Here is an 8,642-nt window from a genome sequence, read left to right on the forward strand (position 1 = left end):
TCTGAAAAACACAAATATCCGTATGGAATGAGAACCGGAGGTTCTCAGCATGGTAATGGTGCCGCATACATAAGATATAAGATCTCGAAAAAGGTAAAGGCAATCCTAGAACTCCGACACTCAGATTATAAAACTTAAAGAACTAAAACAGAAACCATAAATCATGGTGGTTCTCTAAGGCTTCCTAAACTTAACCAAAACTTTAACCTAACCCTCCATCATCCACTTTCCTCCAAAACTTCCATCTCCGGTGGAATCACACAGACAAGCAAGCAGACAACCACAATCACAATTAGGATACAAGTAATGCAGATAGCATATGTAACAATTAAGCATGTTAAAGTCACATAGGCATTCTTAATTAGATCACAAGAAAATAATTCAAACATATGCATATGATGCATGCCCGTCCTATGACTGATGAGTCTCATCTATCGATTATTAAGCCAATCCGATAAGTCCAGCTGCTAAACCCTGGACTGTCCCTCGATGCGCATCCTCAAGAGTCTATGCATAGCTTTTTCTCATATATAAATCTTGCTCATTGGGGGATATCCTTCCTGGGAATTTATACGTTCCCGGTCACCCTTACGTCGTAGGGTCAACAAAGTATCGAGTCTCAACTTGGAGCACGTGGTAGCAAGCCACTACTCTTTACCCAAAAAAAACTCATATCTCACAAAAATAAGTGCATAAGTCACTTAAGCATTTATATTCATTCATAATCATTTCATAATCATTCATTATAGCCATAACATCACTTATGCATTATATATTCAAACTTTTAATACATAATTCATCATAATCCAGAGCAAGTGGGGCGAACCACACCCTTGCATCTATCAGGGAAGCCTCTATACTAACCAACCTCAAGCAAGTGGGGTGAAACAACAATCCTTGCGTTTACCCAGGAGGTACATTCTCATATACCCAAGAGAAATAAAGGAGGGAATCCTAACCTCCCACCATCTTGTTGGGGGCGATTTTACAATATCAGGAGGAACAAAGAAGAGAATCCTCATCTTCCACCATCTCCTGAGGTTGCACTTTCAAGAAAGAGTGCTCAGATGTATCATTTTTTTCTTTCTTTAATCAGCTTTATAATATATATATATATATATGTTTAAATCACAAAAATACATGTTGCTGAAAATAGGGTGTGTGCGTGCGCACACTTGTGCAATTGTTCATAAAGGTGTGTACGCACCAGGAGGTGCGGATGCTCTCAACAGCAAGTATGTCCATGTGTGTGCATGCGCATCCTGTGCGCATATGCACGTTTGCCAAAAACACATAGGGTGTGCATGCGCTCCAATGTGTGCGAACGCTCTCAGTAGTAGGCAAGTCCCTGTGTGTGCGTGTGCACCATAGTGTGCGTACACACGTTTTCTGAAAATTACAGGGTGTGTGTGCGCACAGCGCCCGAGTGTGCGTACGCACTAGAGAAAATGTTGCTCATGCTAGGCGCGTGCGCACATCAGTGTGCGTATGCACACAAACCAGAAGTTCTGGTTTTGCTGTAACTTGGAAAAATCAGTTTTTTGCATAAAATTTTTTACGTCCATAACTTCCTCTACAAAATTCTGTTTTTCACAAAATTTATACCGTTTTAAAGCTTGTAAAACCATCTTTGATTTGAAAAAAAAGTTTATTTCGATCCAAAATTTGAAGCTCTAGTTATGGGCCGCCGAAGTTCATTAAAAATCAAGTTTTCATCCAAAACATCAAATCTCCATTTTTACCACAACAAACTCAATACCAACATTCTATGCATACAAACAACACCACAACATACCATATCACAGCAACACAGTCTCCACATCCTACCACAATCCACCATACCTCAATATTACACAATCTCATACATAAAGTCGTCAATTAACCAACAACATCATCAATAATTCATCACATATTCATTTTGAACACCATGTCAATCATCATTGAAACATCTTATAGCATTCTATTTTTATCAGCAACATCAATCACTAAACCAATGCTCAACCTATTGCAACAATTACCATCAAGGCACTAAACAATTAACATATTCATGCATTCCCACTTATCCTATAGTCATCTAATCTAAGTTTTCACGAGACATTATATATTAAATACGAGAAATCAAAACCATACCTTGGTTGATTTCCTCATATAACCCAAAGACAACCCACTAAGCAAGCTCACGAGTTCCACTTCCAAAATCCAGCCTCCACAGTTTTCACCAAGCATTCAACATCCACAATTAAGCTCCAATTTACATATATACACACCTAACACATATTATCACATATACATACCCAAAATTTAATACCCAACACACTTAATCAAGGAATTAATTAGGATTGATGATCCTTACTTTGTAGGTGCCTCAATTAAACAAAAGTCCACTAATTCCTTAAGTCAATTTGATCCTAAAACATCAAATTAACCACAAATCTTAACATCCAAGACTATACCATTTTCGAATTTGAGAAGAAAAAATGAAGCTGGGAATGTGATTTTCTTACCTTACAATGTATTATGCTTTGTAGAGTTCGTCACTACGGATGCGTGGCGACAAACAGTGCGGCGATCAGAGCTCGGAGTGAGAATATATGAAGATTTGAATGAAATCTAAGGGTTTGTGAAAGTTGGGAATGTTCTTCCCCCTTGGGTGAGCTTCTGCATTCTTTGCATGCAAATGGGGAAGAGAATGAGCTGAGCTCATTTGTTTAAGCGAATGGGTTGGGCCCACGGTTCAGTTTGGGTCCGATTCGATTGGTTCGGCCCGTTCAACTTAATTTTGGACCAAATTATTTAAAATTAGTGTCAAAATTCTTATTTTAATTATCTTTATCTCATTGAACTATAAAATTTATATTTCTAATTTTTTATTAAAAATTAATTTATTGACTAATTATTTGTTAATTTTACGGGGTTTACAATCGTCAAACTTTTGGGATAAGAACCTTCGGTAAGAGAAGAAGACTCCCACCTTTTTACGTTGGTTTAAACTCAATACCTTCCAAAATCAAAGTAACGTTAAAAGAATGCTTAAGAAAAATTAAAATCTATTTCATGCATTATATAAGAATTTTTTTTATCAGCAAGAGATTGTTTTCTTTCTATGTAAAGAGAAGTTAGGAGAATGTTAAGAGAAACAAGTCAAGGTCTATGTGTTTGCATTACGTATGATTTAATATTATAGGCATTTCATCATGAGTCACATGAGTTATAACATAAGCAAATGAGAAGTATTTAAAAGTCACACTACTTCGACTAACAGACTTTTGAAAATGATAATTGAACAACATTGCATTATCATTCTTTTTATTTTAAAAACTTGGAGTGGCTGGAGATGGATACGATGACACCATATAGATAAATCAATGAGAAACTTTTGTTTCTCACTCCCTTTTTCCGTACCATTTTCAGGAACAATGCGGCACGAAACGATACACTACTTGATTGAGCTGAAAAGACCAATATAAAATTAGAGCAAGATATCAAGAGTGTAGATACGAAACGTTAAGCACTTACCCAAATTCTTATTAAAGAGAAAAAATAGACGATTGTTTTAATCATAGTTATGTAAATTAAGAGAATTGTGAATTTTTGTGTATCTTATTTTATCTTTATTTAGTGACTTCAATTGTGACTATAAAGTTTCTTCTTTTATGATTATTTAATATAAGTAAAGTTTGTTATTATTTTTTTCTTTATAGTTTAGTATGTCCATTTTTTATGTTAGTATCTCTAATTCCGTTTATATTTTTTAATTAGTAACGATTTTAATAAAAATTAGCTACTTATTATTTTTTTATATATATAAATTATTTTATATAAAGATCTTATTTTTTCAATAATATCATAAAGTTTCAATATCAACGAAATAAAACTTAAACATAGTTTAGAAATATTAGGATGTCACATTGATCATCTAATTTCCTATTGTTTCTGTAACTTTCCAATCAACTGACTTTTGCTTTCAAACAACCAACATGTGTATCATGCAATGCAAGTTGCAACAAAAATAATAAACTATCAACCGTCAACAGCTATGTATTAAAGTTGGGTTTACTATATGTATACCTATAACTAACTGTAAGTAATATACCTATATAACTAACTGTAAGTAACCTCGTAAGATAAGGATTGTCAACCAGTTATAATATATATACTCTCCCATGATGATAGGGGGTTCAATACAAGGAACACACATGGAGTTAGAAATCTGTACTAAATACAAGATAAACTCTAAATTTGAGTGGATTCAACCTAAAAAATAATTAATTAAAAAAACCAAATTATTATAAAGACTATCATATCATTATCATGTACCATAAACTTCTAAACCATACAAATGCAAGAAGCTAAAGACAAATAGGTCTTCAGGTTTTGCTGAGGAGGGTGAACAACCAAAGATGTAGGTATCAATTTATTAATAAGCGGGGTTCACCTGAAATGAAACTTCAAATATCAGAAACTAACCTATTATGAAGATATATAACTAAAACCGGCTGTGGATTTTATTATCACCATTATAGTGATCAGAATTAGGGGAGTGATAGTTTCGAGTAATACCAAGGTCATGAAGTCGGTGTTGAAGGTTGGTATCAATTGTGATAAACGCAAAAAGAAGCTTCTACTCAAAATTGTTTCTTCCCTTATCTTCATAAAAAATTATAATTGAGATATGAAAACAAACTTGTGATGTTAAGTGGTTTAGTTATATATACCAAATTATACAATGGTTTTTAACTATTATTTGTATATGAATACTATTTTAACTATTTTCATGTAAGTAAATAAGTAATCATTCTAGAAATAAAAAATAATGTGTTAACTATTTTGAATTGCAGGGGTAGATAAAAACAGAAGCTGCTGAAGGGAAGGGTGCGTTGACTGTAACAGGGGGATGCAGTCCGCATAAGAAAATCAAACGGGCTCAACTTTTGATTATTGGGCCTCCTTCTTCTACGTAAAAGAAAATCCCCAAGAAAACAAGAAGTGCGGCCCATATATGCAGCCCATTCCATCCGTAATACAAAACAATTAAACAAATTAGAAAGGTGTTATGGAGTAATTTACTAATTTCTTGATCCTATAATGGAAGCTGAGCAGACATTGCGGAGGACAGTAGTCATATCATAGAACACAAGCAAGGACAAGGTTCACTCCCCTTGCCTCCGAATCCACTTATCTTGCCTTTTATTTATTTACTTTCCTTTTTTTTTTCCGAGTTAAACGCAATGCAAATCACAGCCTCACAGGTAGATTACGCCATCAGTTAGTTTTGTGGCTGATGATGCATACAAAACAGTGAAGTTCGGTCATGTTTGAACATGTCATAATGTAATATCATATCATACTATAAACTATAAAGTAAGAGTAGTGAGCTAATCTTCAATTTGGGACGCCGAAAGTACATTCTTTCTTATATTACCAACCATAGAATAAAGTATCAAAATATTGAAACATAATAAACGACATCAGAGGATTTCGAATAATCAAATTGTTAAGGTTGTGGGAGGATTATCAAGGACTTAATTAAGCAACAATATTATCATTTGCATACAAACAAGCTAAGTTGGTGTTATCAAAATGTAAATTTCACTTGTATAATGCATTAGTTGCACGCACCTGTCTTTCAACGAGGGAGAGATGATTCTGCAGAATAAAATCCGCAGACCCTTGTTGCATTGGGAAAGAGATTCTCTGCATGGGATCGTGGAATATTCTGAGGCCAGAGTACATAATAAATAAAAATGATTTTTTTTTCAATTTTTTATATTTAATCAACATTAATTAGTTTTGCCAATTTTTCACTAAAAAAAAATTGATTTCTTAGCATTTTCCAATAATAAAAAGTCACGCTAGAACTAGAGTCCAAAGCATTGAAAGGAATCGTATTGTAAAGTGGAGAAGGACAGTAGCAGTGTCAAATTAAGATTGGTTGGAATGGATGAAAGGCTTTGAAAAGCTGCTGATTTTAATGTGGTCTCTCAGAGACAACCTTTGAGCCTTCGATTTAATAGGAAAACGATACACGGGACAAATATATTTCTCAGCCCCATCACATGACATAGCTTCTATACCAGATGCAATAGGCCTAGCAATATATACGTGTCAATGTATGAGTCGTAGGATCTGCGAAGGTGTACAATGTGAATGTGTAAAGAACTAAATATATTGAATCGGTGACTAGTGATTAGTGATTGTGTATTAAATATTAATATTGTTATGGGTGCTAGACACTTATCTATAAGCTTCAGATACTCTGTACTAGACTTCTATTATTATAATAATACTTTTAGAATTAAATTGAGCTATTCAATTCTTATAGTACGATGCAAAGATAAAAAAATTATAATAAATTATTAATACTAAATTTTAAATTATAAATTTTAAAAAAATTATATAAATATAATTAACAAAAAAGATCTTTCATGAAAAAAAGATTTTAAAAAGAATATATTCCGTAATTGTTTAGAATTAAACCAAAACTTACAAGAAAACGATATTGAAATGCTATAAAAAAAAAAGTCATATCGAAAAACGGATTCATAAAAGAAAAAGAAGTAGGATGCAAGAAATCTCGAATACTTTGAAATCGATATGTAAAAAATTTTAAATTCTAAATCTCATGATCAATAAACTTGTGATATCTCATAAAAAAAGAGAGCAGAAAATGCTATAACATATAGAAAAGAACTTAAAGGAATAAGTACGTAATTACTTATTATCGAAACTAACTTAAGTGTTAACATGTCTTTACAACTATGATTTCTGGCATGATCTTATAATTTGCACGAGATTACGAGTTCCTCTATCTCAATATGGTTGGATCGAAATAATTATAGTAAATATACACAAAAAATCAATCACTAAATTAGTCACTTATTAAAAATATATATTTTAATATAAAATATATATTAAAAATAAATTGAATTATACCTATATATTTATACATAAATACATAATTAGTGTACATATAAATTTTTTATATCTGAAATACTTCAAACAATAATAACATTATTATTTCACTCGTTTTTTGGTCAATTTTGATAGGTAACGTCGAAACAAATTTGTATCAGATCTTAAATATCTAGGAGCAAATATGACTCTTGTGAAAAAAGAAAACTGAACTCAACTTGAAAATTATTTAATTATAGTGTCAAAGCAATTTTCTAACGAAATTACTAGTGGTAGAATTATAGAAAATAACAAAAGAATAAATAATTAAATAAAGAGGACAATAAAAATGCAAAATATTGATCAAAGAAAAATAATAACAAACTTCAAAGAAAATAAAACGAAAATGAATCAAATAAACAAAAAAAAAAACAAATTAAAAATTGACTTTCAATACTCACATACACTCAATTTTCTTCTGTCGTAGAGACTAAAAATCTTATGAGTTTATATGATAATCTAGTGTTCTTGATTGAAATCTCAGAACTCTTTTGAGTTTCTCCTATTTATAGACCATGGAGATAAATTTGTCATGGAGCATGTTGTCCACTATCTTACTTCCTTCTTTTTCTCATCTATGACCTTATCTTGACCATGAAGAATCTTGACCTCCAAGTTTTAACACCTATGTCTTTTTTTATCTTCAAATCCCACGCTTCCTCAAATTTTGCGCACATATTCTCCACTCAGTCTTGAAGGTTGAGTAGCAAATCTTGATACTCAAGGAAAGACAATAACTACCTATCGATTTCGACGCTCTTTGTACTATCTTTCTTCGACTTCAACTTACTCATATCTGCTTCTGTAGTCGAAACACTACTTCATATAGTCGAAACCATTGGCAGTAGAAATGCCCACTTGTCGAGAAAAATCTATTTTTGTACTAATAAATTACCCTTTTAAAATTTATTATTTTGTTCAAAAATACAATTTTTAATATTTCTCGTGCCGCCAGGCACATGCAACCTTTACAAATTCTCAAAATTTGAAAGGACAGTTACGTATCACATAAAATGACGCGCGCTTTTCTGAAAACACATACAGTCCCTTGGATTTTAGTGAGTCGTTTCTTGAATAGAGGATTCCATGATTACTTCTCAAATTAAATCAAATAATCCCCAATTTCTAAGAACTTTGATTCTTGAAAACCCTAATCTTTTTCTTTCCGAGCAACGCACTTTCCACAGTTTGTCAATCGCTTTCATTTAACTTCTATGCCAACCATCATCATCGCAATCTCTTCTTCAGTAACCATGGCCACCATTTCTCATTCTCGCGAAGAAGGAGATAAAGTCCTTCATTTTTCTCTATTAGTGGCTGAAGCAGCACAGTTCTATGATGAGGATGGAGCTTTGAGAGTCCCAAACCCAAATATAGAAACCTCTAATCTCTAGTGCCGCTAGGTATTTCTACCATTCTTAGTTAATGGAGTATTATATTCTTTCTTAGGTCCTTTGACAACTCAAGAATAAATTGATTATATTTCTTATTTCTTTCCATCACCATTAGAGCATTTACCATTGATTTTTCATAAAAATCTCAAGGCTTCTACTTTACTAGTCGAGTTTTTAGAACTACTCCCCCTAAGAATTTGAGTCCTCTTTTTTCGGCCTAGATGTCTTGACTTGCACTTACATATAAGCCGGTTTGGAAATCTCTATGTGCATGCCTTAGAATTAGCTACTTTTGAT

The sequence above is a fragment of the Arachis hypogaea genome, chromosome 15 (assembly GCF_003086295.3).
Source record: "Arachis hypogaea cultivar Tifrunner chromosome 15, arahy.Tifrunner.gnm2.J5K5, whole genome shotgun sequence".
NCBI lineage: Eukaryota > Viridiplantae > Streptophyta > Magnoliopsida > Fabales > Fabaceae > Arachis > Arachis hypogaea.